Raw genomic sequence first — 14,141 nt, 5'->3', positions numbered from 1 at the left:
GGTGACAGGACAAATTGTTAAAAATAGCATAGGGATCCTGGGCTTTATTAACAGAAACATAGGGTATAACAGCAAGGAAATAATGCCAAACCTTTATAAAACACTGGTTAGGCCTCAGCTGGAGTAGCGTCCAACTCTAGGAACTGCAGTTCAGGAAGGATGTCCAGGCACTTCTGAAGCTGCAGAGAAGATTAACTCCAATGATACCAGGGATGACAGACTTCAGTTAAAGTGGAGAGGCTGGAGAAGCTGGGATTGTTCCCCTTAGAGCAGAGAAGGTTAATGGGAGATTTAATCGTGGTGTTCAAAAGCACCTGGGGTTTGACAGCGTAAATAAGAAGGAACTGTCGCCAGTGTAAGGAGGGTCAGTAAGCGGAGTACAACAGATGGAAGGTAATTGGCAAAAAGGCCAGGGGCAACAGGGGAAAATAACTTTCCTTTTCCACAGAGAGTTGTTCTGAAGTGGGCAGTGGAAACAGATCAGAATTTTCAAGGGGACCTGAATAAATACTTGCAGGGGAGACATTTACGGGGCTGTTAAGAAAGGAGAAGGGAGCGGAACTAATTAGCTAGATCTTCAAAAAGCTGGCACAGACATGATATGTCAAATATTGCTTCCTTCTGTGAATCTATGAAATCCAGCCCAGATTAACTGGTGGAAGGTCTCCTCCCTTTACTGTTTATATTGGTTTACCTTCCTGAAGTGAATCTGGGTGGTTTACATTGGGCAAAGGTTAATTTTGTTCTGAGTCTGTCCTGTAAATCTCAGGGTGTGAAACTCATTAAGTCAGGAACTAACTATCAATGTATAAACTTTAGGAATCTTGGACACACAGCTGTGGGAGATGATAAAATGTCACATTGAGAACAGGAAAAGCTGCTCTTCTGACCTTGGGGGTTAATGGTAGAGGGAGCTTTACTCTGTATCTAACCCCGTGCTGTACCTGTCCTGGGAGTGTTTGATGGGGACAGTGTGCAGGGAGCTTTACTCTGTATCTAACCCCGTGCTGTACCTGTCCTGGGAGTGTTTGATGGGGACAGTGTAGAGGGAGATTTACTCTGTATCTAACCCCGTGCTGTACCTGTCCTGGGAGTGTTTGATGGGGACAGTGTAGAGGGAGCTTTACTCTGTATCTAACCCCGTGCTGTACCTGTCCTGGGAGTGTTTGATGGGGACAGTGTGCAGGAAGCTTTACTCTGTATCTAACCCCGTGCTGTACCTGTCCTGGGAGTGTTTGATAGGGACAGTGTAGAGGGAGCTTACTCTGTATCTAACCCCGTGCTGTACCTGTCCTGGGAGTGTTTGATGGGGACAGTGTAGAGGGAGCTTTACTCTGTATCTAACCCCGTGCTGTACCTGTCCTGGGAGTGTTTGATGGGGACAGTGTAGAGGGAGCTTTACTCTGTATCTAACCCCGTGCTGTATCTGTCCTGGGGGTGTTTGATGGGGACAGTGTAGAGCGAGCTTTACTCTGTATCTAACCCTGTGCTGTACCTGTCCTGAGAGTGTTTGATGGGGACAGTGTAGAGGGAGCTTTACTCTGTATCTAACCCCGTGCTGTACCTGTCCTGGGAGTGTTTGATGGGGACAGTGTAGAGGGGGTTTTACTCTGTATCTAACCCCATGCTGTACCTGTCCTGGGAGTGTTTGATGGGGACAGTGTAGAGGGAGTTTTACTCTGTATCTAACCCCGTGCTGTACCTGTCCTGGGAGTGTTTGATGGGAACAGTGTAGAGGGAAATTTACTCTCTATCTAACCTTTACTATGTATCCAGTGGTGTAGTCCTGCTAGAATGCTGCTCCCGCACCTTCTATTCATTGCCGACTTGTCCAACTCTATGCATCCTGGCAAACTGTTGAACATTGAAGGGACTTATATTTGCAAAATGCTGTAATGCTCCTCATAGGCTGGTTCCTACTTGCAATAACTGCTGATAGGCTCACTTGTGATCCGTGCTATCCCTGTCCCACTCGTGTTTGATGGGATTCTGGACACTTGGGCACTCTATTCTGCAACACTAACAAGCCTCACCTAGAGAGCACAATATTTAGCAAGAACTGTTCTCCTTCTAGAAGCAGATGTTTACGCAGTGCGAACTATTAACAACCACAGCCCCCTGCTGAGATGGGTTTTAATGGGTTTCACATTTCACTTCCCAAATTCTGTTCAGGTTTCCAGCATCCATGGAATTTTGCTCTTGCCCGAAACTGTTTATTTGTTTGTGTTGTCTTAACCTGAGAGCTCTGCTCTGGTCCCTGGCCTACTTCAGCCCGAGTTTTATAGGGAAGGCAGTCAGGGAGGAGATAGCAGATGCTCTGAGGATGATTTTTCAATCTTCACTAGATACAGGGGAGGTACTGGAGGACTGGAGAAATACAAACGTAGTTCCATTGTTTAAAAAGGGGTCAAAGGAAATGCCAAACAATTATAGGCCAGTTAGTCTTACATCAGTGGTGAGCAAATTACTAGAATCAATCCTGAAAGATAGGATTAACTGTCATGTGGAAAGACATGGACTAGTCAGGGATGGTCAGCATGGATTTGTTAAAGGAAGGTCTTGCCTCGCAAATTTGATTGAATTCTTTGAGGAAGTGACAAGAAGGGTTGATGAAGGTAGTGCAGTGGATGTTGTGTACATGGATTTTAGCAAGGCATTTGACGGTCCCACATGGCAGATTAGTCAGGAAAGTAAAAGCCCATGGGATTCAGGGTAATGTGGCAAACTGGATAACAGGTTGGCTTTGTAACAGGAAACAAAGGGTAATGGTCGATGGATGCCCTTGCGAATGGAAAGTTGTCTCAAGTGGTGTTCCACAGAGCTCAGTGTTGGGACCCTTGCTGTTTTTGTTATATATTAACGATTTGGAAGTGAACGTGGGGGGCACGATTGGGAAATTTGCAGTTGACACAAAGATTGGCCGAGTAGTGGATAGTGTAGAGGATCGTCATAATCTCCAAAACAATATAGATGGGTTGGTGGAGTGGGCGGTAAAGTGGCAGATGGATTTTAATATACAGAAGTGTGAGGTCATACATTTAGGGAGGTCAAACGGTTACAAGGATTACAAAATAAATGGGAATATACTAAGAAGGATAGCTGAAGTAAGAGATCTTGGCGTACAAGTACACAGGTCCCTGAAGGCAGCTGTTCATGTAGACAAGGTTGTAAAGAAGGCATATGGAATGCTCTCCTTCATTGGCAGAGGTATCGAATATAAAAATAAGGATATAATGTTAGAATTGTATAAAACATTGGTGAGGCCACAACTGGAGTATTGTGTGCAGTTCTGGTCACCACATTACAGGAAGGATGTAATAGCTCTGGAGAGAGTGCAGAGGAGGTTTACGAGAATATTGCCAAGGTTAGAAAAGTGTAGCTATGAGGAGAGATTGGATAGGTTGGGGTTATTTTCCTTAGAACAAAGAAGGCTGAGAGGTGACTTGATTGAGGTGTACAAAATTATGAGGGGAATAGATAGAGTGGACAGGATAAAATTGTTTCCCTTGGTGGAGAATTCTAGGACCAGGGGACATAGATTCAAGATAAGCGGCAGAAGGTATAGGGGGGACATGAGGAAGAACTTTTTTACACAGAGGGTAGTGGGTGTCTGGAATTCACTGCCCAAGTTGGTGGTAAAGGCAGAAACTCTAAACTCTTTTAAAAAGTACCTGGATCTGCACCTAAAGTGCTGTAAGCTGCAGGGCTATGGGCCGGGTGCAGGAAGGTGGGATTAGAGAGGCACCTGGGTGTCCTCGGGCTGACATGGACAAGATTGGTCGAATGGCCTCCTTCTGTGCTGTAACTTTTCTATGGCTCTATGGAACTCATGGCCTGAAAATCCTGTCCCAACAGTTCAGTTTTCAGGTCTCTGAGCTACCATTTCTCAGCAGCTTCTCAATGCCTTGAGAACAAGGAAACCTGTCACACGGAGGGAGATACGATCGTCTTCTTGGCTCATCCTGTGTTTCTCAAGCTTTCATTTCTAGTATAAGATCGAAAATAGCTCTCAGACAGTCCCAAATGTTCATCAATCTTTTTTTAATGCCTTGTTTTGTTTTCTTTACTTTTGTCCGTCCATTAGCTCAGTGACACTGGGATGTGGTCACAATCGTGGGAGAAGAAAACAGCTCAAAGAGATTATAATGTGCAAACCAATATCCAACACTCTCCACACAGTCCAACGCAAGCTCGGGAGGAGATGGATCATTCTAAAGTCCGAGCCTCTGTGCAATATAGAATTAAACAGGGCGTGCAGCACAGAAGGATATTCAGTCTGACTGACCCTTGCTGGTTTTTATTCTGCACACCAGCCTCCGCCTACCCCTCTTCAGCTCACTCTACCTGTGCTGAAGAACGTTGGCCTTCATCTTAGGTGAGATTTGATTACCATGGTGAAGAAGTAATGATTCAGTTGTACAGGGCCTCGTGGTCAGGCTCCATCTGGAGTAGGTGTGTTCAGCCCTGCACCCCGCACCACAATGGAAGGGGAGGTTGGCCCTGGAGAAGGGAGGGATGCAGCACCAGATTCACCAGAAGTGGTTAAGTTGTGAGGACAGGCCGCATAAATTTGGTTTATATTCCACTGAGCCGAGTTTTCTAAAGGATTAAAGAATTTAATCGGATAGATGCGGAGAAACTATTTCTTCTGCTAGGGGAATCCAGAACTTCAAATTTAATGCTACATTAGTGGGGGCATCCTGAGGTTGTGAAAGGTGCTAATATAAACAAAAATCTTTTTTTTTTGTTTCTTTTACCTGCCTTGGCTCCATTTCCCTCGATGCTCCGACACAACCGAGGTCCATTAGTCTCAGCTTCAAAAGCTGCAGTTAACCCCGGGCATTCCCAGTCCTCTGGGGGACAGAGTTCCAGATTTCCACTGCCCTTTGTGTGATGAAGTGCTCCGTGGCATCTATCCGAATGGCCTGGCTCTGACTTTAGGGTTGTCCGTGCGCCTTTCAGAGCTGCAATGTCAGGCCCAAAAGAGGACTCAGGAAGCTGTGCTGCATCTGGGGAACAGCCACTCACTGTGGCCGGAGTGCAGACTCACGGTCCGGTTGCGGGCGGTGGACAGTCCCTTGGAGCAGGAGGGGCCAGCCAGAGAACTGGGAAGCAGCGGTAGCAGCAGAAAGGGAGAGGGCACTTGGATATGGACGGTGTGCCCTTTCCAACCTTCTGCTCTTGCAGCCAGGCCCAGCGATGGGTGGGTGGTGAAGAGTGGTGGTGGGGACTGGAAGGAAGGTGGGGAACCCCTTTCCAGGCTGGTTTGTGGCTGCAGCTGCTGCCAGGCAGTTAGGGAGAACCTGCCTGGAAGGCTGTTGCTCACCCCCCTCCCCAGCCAAGCTCTGCCACCGGGGGTGGGGGGGGGGCCAGATCTAGACAGCCTGTCCCCCACCCCCTCCAGGGAAATCCCAATCAGTCTCCTTTAATTAGTCTTAAATGGCCCTTAAATGGGGTTCTCTGCTGCTGGATGTTAGCCCTGGCACCTCCCCCTGCAAACCCCCCCCCCCCCCGAGGGATGGAGCCATGGAAACAGTATGCAAGATGGCGGCACTCTCAGCGCCCGCCCACAATCATCACAGCCAATCCCGGCTGCGGAGGGAGCTGAAAATCACACCCTGGTCATTGGAGGAGAGCGAGAGGTGGATTTAACAGCAAAGGTGCCTGAAGGTCAGAGTTGCTCAATGAAATTTCCCTGTTTTCAATCCCTCCATGGCACCCCCCCACCCCTCCCTATCTCACCTCCAGCCCTACAACCTTCCGAGATCTCTACACTCCTTTGACTGTGGCCTCTGGTGCATCCCCTGATTTTAATCCCTCCACCATTGACAGCCGTGCCGATGGCTCCCTGGGTCCTAAGCTCTGGAATTCCCTCCCTAAACGTCCCTGCCTGTCTCTCCTGCGCTCGCCTCCTTCAAGAGTCTCCTTAAAACCTACCGTTTGATCTCCCATCCTAATGCCTCCCTAAGTCGCTCTGTGTCAGTCTCTTCTGTGGGCCACTTTCACCATGTGAAAGGCACTATGTCAACACAAGTGTTTGTTGTCGTTACTGTGCGGCAAAGTCCCTTTAAGAATGAAGAGGAGATCCCTCGTGATGAAGTGATTCTGCCGCTTGGACTGACCACTGAATAGCTACAGCCTCGGTTACACAACATGAGCAGCAGAGATCAGCGATGATGAAATGGAAATGTGGTTGGGAACTTTACCAAGAATTGAGGACAGAAAGGTCAGCCATGTATCGGTACAATGATCTACTACCCCAGCACAATCCTCAATGGAATACTCATACCCTCCTCAAGACAAAAGCCCTCACAACAACAACTTACCTTCATGTAGCACCTTCCCAAGTGCTTCACTGTAGTGTTTGTTATGAGATAGAATTTGCCACTGAGACACATATGGAGATATCAGAACAAGTGACCTGATGAGTGCAAGACGAAAAGCTTCAACGTGTCTCTTTTTTCAGCAATACTCAAGTTCTATGGTACCAAGTAGTGTAATCCCTATTGCTACACTCGATGGTGATGGTGGGAGGCCAGTAACAGTGGAGGAGCCATGAGACCACGTGAACCTCAACTCCCAATCCCTTAACACCCTTAGATAACAAAAACCCATCAATCAACAGTTTGGAAAATTCGATTAATGCCCAGTCTGGACAGTTTTTGGGGGAGCAAGTTCCAGTTTTCCACTCCCCTCTGAGTGAAGAAGTGCTTCCTGACATCACCTCGAAGAGTCTGGCTCTAATTTTGAGGTTAAGCTGCCTTGTTCTGGATTCCCTCCTGTCAACCCCTCGATCGCAAACACCTCAACATCCTAAACTCCAGGGAATTACAAAGACTGTCCAGTCTGTTTTCATGATTGAACCACTTTAGCCTGGGAACACTCTGGCCAACCTACAATTAAACCCTTGCTAGGAGCAAAAGCATGAGAAAAGAAACTAACGAAAACAGGATCCAGGATTTCTAATTTTTTTATTAAACTTTTCTGAATCACTCGATAGTTTATAACACGTACAATAACTTATTCCTTGCACAGGTTGTGATTTTAACCCGAGCCGGCGAATGGGACGGATGCCTGACTGAACTTGGTGTCAACATGAAGGTTGGGGTCTGATATCATCATCATAGCTAGACCGCCATTTTAGCTCTGGCTGACGTATCGCTAGAGGTTTTGTCACATGATCGCCAACCTCCAATTGCACCGCCCCTGCTGTCCCGCCATTGGTCACCTGACGTGTTCATCCTCACAGGGCCCCACCTTGCCACAGCCAATTGGAAAATGAACAGACTCTTTTTTTTTTAAGTCTGATTGGATGACTTGTTTACTCTCACTCAGGCCTTGTCTAATTATATTTTTACAATTGGTAAACAGAACTACTCAAAGAATTTGTTAACATTTATCCATTAACTAACACCACCAAACCAGGTTATCTAATAAATTATTTCATTGCTGTTTGTGGAAGATCGACCTGAGCGAATTGGCTCTGAATTCTCCACATTGCAAAGAAAGGGTTGCATTTATGCAGCGCCTTTCACGACCTCAGGATGTCATGTGGCAGTTTATAGCCAACGAAACACTTTTTTTGAAGTGTAATTGTTGTTGTAAAGAAGGAAGCACAGCAGCCAGTTTGTGCACAGCAAGATCCCACCAACTGCAATGTGATAATGATCAGGTATTCCGATGTTGACTGAGGGATGAATATTGGCCAGGACACCAGGGATGATTCTACTGCCCGTCTTCAAAATAAGCACCCTGGGATCTTTTGCACCCACCTTGGACAGCAGGCATGGCCTTGGTTTAATGTCTCGCCTGAAAGACAGCACCTCTGACAGTGCAGCACCCCCCTCTCTACTGCACTGGGAGTGTCAGCCTGGATTTTTGTTCTCAACCCCTGGGGTGGGGATTGACCAACATTTTGACTCAGGGTCGAGAGTCCCTACTGAGCCAGAGCCAAAGTTAACAGCAAAAGCACGACAATAATTATAAATAACTTTGGGATGACTGGAGGTTGTCTACTTCTAGTGCAACCTCTGCATAACCCCACTGTACGTGGCTACCGTTTAATGTTAGGGATCCATTTTCAAAATTTTCATCTTCGTTAGCTGTTAGATGCAGAGAACATGTTTCCACTTGTGTGTGGGGAGTGGTGGGGGGGGAAGCAATAAATTCATTAGGGAATTGAGGAGAAACTACTTTACCCGGAGAGTGAGAATATGGAACTCACTACCACAGGGGGTGGTTCAGATGGATAGCAGAGATACAATAGGACAAAGCTGGATAAACGCATGAGGGATTGTGGAATAGAAGGATGTGCTGATTGAGTTAGAGCAGGGGGGGTGGGGGTGGGGTTGGGAGGAAGCTCTTGTGGAGTGTAAACACCAGCATGAACCACATGGAGTGCGGTTAAGGTAACTGAGTGAAGTCTTGGAGTTTGGTGAGAGGGGAGTTTAAGTGTTAATTTTGTTCTTAAATTTTGCTCTTAAAATCCAATCTAGTCTGTAATTAGCAGTAATGGGAAAGTACTGTGTTAGCAGGCTAAGTTCTTTCCTTCTTGCAGTTTAGACAGGGTAAACTCACTCTTGGCTGTAGGAGCTGAGTAGTTAATTAGCTAACGGGTTGAATCTGGTTATTGTAGCCCCCGTTCAGTTTACTACAATTTCAGGCCTCTTTAGTGCAGCCTTGGCAAACGGAGTGCAGCTCAGGTAACTGAGTGAAGGCTTGGAGTTTAGTGAGAGGGGGAGTTCCAGGAAGGAGGTGTTTGTTTCCTTTTTCTACCTTTCTCACCCTGTAGCAATTAGTTCTTGCTGTACTACAGGGAAAGGAGCTAGCTGTTTGCTCAGTATCTGGTAAGTGGGTAAGTTCTATTCTATCCCTAAGGTTTAGAATAGGACACAAATTGGTGGTAAAGTTAATAAGGTATATAAGAAAGTAACATAAATAAGTGATTAACAGAATTAAATAATTATTTCAAACACATTAAGGATGGCAGGACAGGTGATGTACAGGTCTGCAGCACGTGGGAGCTCCTGGATAACATTGTAATCCAGGACAAACATGTCTGCAGTAAGTGTTTGTGGCTCGAGGAGCTTCGGCTCAGAGTCATTGAGCTGGAGGCTGAGCTGCAGACAGTGACACATCAGGGAGGGGGAAAGTTACCTGGATGTTTTATATCAGGGGGTAGTCACACCACTTAGGATAGGGTCTTCTGATTTGCTCAGTGGCCAGGGACAGGAGGGTGTGACTGCGAGTGAGGCAGGGAAGGGGACCCAGAGGGTAGGAGTGTGAGCCTCTGCAATTGTCCAACAGGTTTGAGGTTCTCTCGGCTTGTCTGGATGAGAGCGAGAGCTGCAGAGTGGATGAGCAAACTGACCATGGCACTGTGTACAGGAAGCCTTCCAAGTGGCGGGAGCAAAAAGGAATGTAGTGGTACTAGGGGGACAGTAGAATGAGGGAGATGGACACTGTTCACTATAGCAAAGAGCGAGAGTCCTGAGGCTGTGTTTCCTGCCCGATGCCAGGGTTCAGGACATCTGATCAGAGCTAGAGAGGAACTTGCAGTGGGAGGGCGTGGACCCAGTGGTTGTGGTCCATGTAGGTTCCAATGACATAGGTAGAACTAGGAAAGAGGTTCTGTAGAGAGAATATGAGGAGCTGGGCACTAAATTGAAAAGCAGAACCTCAACGGTTATAATCTCTGGATTATTATCTGAGCAAATTGGCATAGGGACCATCAAATTAGAGAGATGGTTCACGTGGCTCAAAGACTGGGGTGGGAGAAGTGGGCTCAGGTTTGTGGGGCATTGGCACTGGGGAAAGCGGGGGCTGTACAGTTGGGACGATCTGAACTGAGCTGGGAGCAGTGTTCTTGTGAACCGCATAACTAGGGAAGTAGAGAGGGTTTTAAATTAAATAGTGGGGGTAAGGGATCAAATGTGGGAAGATGTGGTAGATCAAAGTGTAGAGACATGGGCCGGGATTTTCCGTGCCAGTCGGCGTTGGGCGAGTTTGGTGGCGCAAGCAGACAATATAGCGCGATCGTCCACCGACCCCATTGAGGGCAGAGCATGTTCTCCTCCATTGAACTTCGGGAACCTCAGTATAATACATCAGCATATCAGTATTAGGCCAGCCCACTGAAATTGTGCCCCGCCCCCACCACTGGATCATCTGCCCACGTTGGTGACAAAACTGTGTTTCACAACAGCACATAAGCAATGTGCACCTGGCGAGCTGCACTTTGCTCGGGACTTCGAGGTTTGTTTGCCTGTCTTGCTTCGAGCAGCACTCGGGGTCTCAGCACCAGGATTCACAGACAGAATCACATCACTATTAGGGGGGCTCACGGACAGGTCTCTACCTACCAGACCAGCCACATGTGGGTGGCTTTTCAACAGCTGCAGGGCTGGGGCTTGCTTGGGGAAGGGGGAGAAGTGGCCTCGGGCAAGGGAAGAGGCTGCAGGGCGAGGGCTGTACTGGGGAAGGGGGGTATCCCAGGGTGTGTGTGTGGGGGCACATGTTGATCTGTGCAAGTGGCCTCAAGATGGTGAGGGCTGAGGAGGCAGCCTCCAGAGGAGATGAGGCCAGATGGAGATGTGAGGGTGTGTGTGAGAGAGTGAGTGGTGATGTCCCTTGAGCTGGCAGTGAGTGAGATGCCAGTGAATGTGTGATGGGTGTGTGAGTGTGTGAGTTTAGAGTGATGAGATGGGTGCCTTACCCTGGTGGTATGGATGAGATCATTCATCCTCTATCTGTATTGGATGGCCAACCTCTTCTGTACAACATTGGCACTGACCACCACTGCCATTGCCTATCAAGCTGGAGTGGTAATGTTATTGCCCCTCCTGCGGCCAGAGCAGGGGTAGAGCTGAAGGTATCACAGCGACCTCCATGGTGTCCAAAGCGCGTACAAGAGCTGCAGTCTTCTTGCCTTTTGAGGCCTTGTCTTCTTTGCTACAACCCTGGGCTGGAAGCATTGAGTGTGGCTGTACTTTAAATGTGGTGTCATTATTGCGAGGGAACCATGAAAGCAGACAGATCACACAAGTATATGGGTTTTATGATGAAGCGATGAGGTGACAGCGTAGCAGGTGAATTGGTGCCTGCCTGGCATGGAATTGGCATGTTTCCTGGTAATGCATAAATAATGTGATGGGATTGGGATGATATGGCATGAAAACCCGCCATTGGAATAAATAAACATGATCTGATAGCCATTACAAAGACCTGGCTGCAAGATGACAAGGATTGGGTCCTGCATAATAAGGGCTATATGACCTTCAAGAGGAACAGGAAGCTAGGCAGGTGGAGGGGTAGCACTGTTAATCAAGGATGGCATTTGTGCAGTAGTTAGAGGTGACCTTGGTTCAGGAGATCAGGATGTAGAATCGGTTTGGGTGGAGATGACGAATAGTAGGGGAAATAAGTCACTGGTGGGAGTGATCTACAGGCCCCCTAACAGTAATCACAATGTAAGACAAACTATACAAGAAGAGATATTTGGTGCTTGTAATAAAGGGACAGCAATAATCAAGGGTGACTTTGATCCACATATAAACTGGAAAAATCAGATTGGCAGTAGTACCCTGGATGAGGAGTTCAGAGAATGCTTTTGAGATTGGTTCCAGAATGGGCTGCTGTAAGAAACTATCAGAGAGCTGGTTATATTAGACTTAGTATTGTGTAAAGTGACAGGATTCATTAATGACCTGAGTGAAGGCACACCTAGGTAGCAGCAACCACAACATGATCGAATTTTACATCCAGTTTGAAAGGGAGAAGAGTGGGTCTAAGACTAGTATCTTAAACTTAAATAAGGGCAACTATGTGGGCATGAAAATTGAACCATATGAAGTGAACTGGGATACTAGGATAGGTCAATGGAGAAGCAGTGGCAGACATTTAAGGGGACATTTCAGAATACTCAGAATAAGCATATTCCTACTATAAAGAAAAATTCTAAGGGGAGGAAGAACAAAAAAGCAGAGTATTATTTAACCGGAGAACGACAGCAGAATTCTGAGGTACAGAGGGATCCAGGTGTTCTAGTGCATGAGTCACAACAGGTTACTATGCAGGTGCAGCAAGTAATTAAGAAGGCTAATGGAATGCCATCCTTTATTACGAGAGGAATTGAACATAAAAGTAAGGATGTTGTGCTTCAGTTATACAGGGCATTGGTGAGACTGCACCTTGAATACTGTGTGCAGTTTTGGTCTCCTTATTTAAGGAAGGATGTAACTGTGTTGGAGACGCTTCAGAGAAGGTTTACTAGATTGATACCTGGAATGAGCGAGTTGTCTTATGAGGAAAGGTTGGACAGACTGGGCTTGTTTCCACTGGAGTTTAGAAAAGTGAGGGGTGATCTGATTGAAGTGTGCAAGGTCCTGAACAGTCTTGACAAGGTGGGTGTGGAAAGGATGTTTCTTCTTGTGGGTGAGTCCAGAACTAGGAGGCACTGTTTTAAAATTAGGGGTCACCCCTTTAGGACAGAGATGAGGAGAATTTTTTTCTCTCAGAGGATTGTGCAACTTTGGAATTCTCTGCCTCAGAAGGTGGTGGAGGCGGGGTCATTGAATATTTTTAAGGCAGAGGTAGATAGATTCTTGTTAGGCAAGGGAATTAAAGGTTATCGGGGTTAGATGAGAATTTGGAACTCAAAGCACAAACAGATCAGTCATGTTCTTATAGAATGGTGGAACAGGACTGAGGGGCTGAATGGCCTGTTTCTGTGCTGTGTCTCCTATGTAATTTTTAAAAATTTGCTATATGGGATGTGGGCTTCGCTGGCTGGTCCAGCATTTATTGCCCATCCCTAGTTGCCCTTGAGAAGGTGGTGGTGAGCTGCCTTCTTGAACCACTGCAGTCCATGTGGTGTAGGTACACCCACAGTGCTGTTAGGGAGGGAGTTCCAGGATTTTGACCCAGCGACAGTGAAGGAATGGCCGATATATTTCCAAGTCAGTATGGTAAGTGACTTGGAGGGGAACTTCCAGGTGGTGGTGTTCCCATCTATCTGCTGCCCTTGTCCTTCTAGGTGGTAGTGGTCATGGGTTTGGAAGGGGCTGTCCTGGTGAGATACTGTAGTGCATCTTTTAGATGTTACACACTGCTGCTACTGTGGAGGGAGTGAGTGTTGAAGGTGGAGGATGGGATGCCAATCATAATATTACACAATTGTGATGGATTTGCCATTGCAAATCACTCATGGCTTTTCTTAAAACCCAGGGTATTGATCAGCAGTGGTATGAACACAAGGTAACCACTTAGCGGGTAGCTTACAATTTAAGGTCCTGACTGGGAGAATTAGGCCAACTGACCTCATGCAGGCTTTGAGTTTCTTTCACTCTCACGCCTGAGCTGGAAACGGTTTGAGGATTCGAATGGGCGATTGATGGGTGGAATGCTACAGCCAGCGGACAAAGGATGGGAAGTCAGTCTAAGATCAATAGGTTCCCTTTCAAGTACAGAAAAGCCAGTTGTGTTCACAGAATAGCTCGGTTTGATGAGACTGTCGTGAATGAAATGGGAAATGATGTATCAACAAGTGAAATCCAGTTTTAAAGCCGGAGCTTTCCAAGATCACAGGAGGTTTATAATCAATCAGGGGGCTGAGAAGCTTATGGTCATTAGTGATTCAACATTGTTCCTGTCCCCTCTGAGCTGAGAGATGTTTGTACCTACTGTTTGCAAATGACTAAATGACCCAATAGTCTTGTTAACTGTTAAAGTTCTGACGACTGGTCATCTAGTTGAAGCATTAACTCTGTTTCTCTCCCACCAGCTGCCATGGTTGGATTTGAACCTATTTCTCCAGAGTATTAGCCCGGGCCTCTGGCTTACTAATCCAGTGACATTGTTAACTGATTGTTTTCTGTGATGAATGCGTTGTCTCTCTATTCCCTTTTGCTAACACCAGTTCTTGTGATTCAGCAGTAAAGCGGTTATGTCACTGAGTTAGCACCAAGATACCTTAGACTGACAAGCCCACACCCGACCTGTTCCCCATGTAAGCTGCCCTCCTGCCACCTGCCCTTGGGCCTATTGAGGCCCTTAACAGCCCAGTTAGTTGGCATTTAAGGGTCCCAATCCATCTCCACTGCCATAAAACTCTGGGCAGTGCCAGGCAGGCCAGAGTGCGAAGG

This window comes from Carcharodon carcharias, chromosome 7 (genome assembly GCF_017639515.1).
Source record: "Carcharodon carcharias isolate sCarCar2 chromosome 7, sCarCar2.pri, whole genome shotgun sequence".
Taxonomy (NCBI): Eukaryota; Metazoa; Chordata; class Chondrichthyes; order Lamniformes; family Lamnidae; genus Carcharodon; species Carcharodon carcharias.
The sequence above is the reverse complement of the archived record's forward strand: the minus strand, read 5'-3'. Positions refer to the sequence as shown.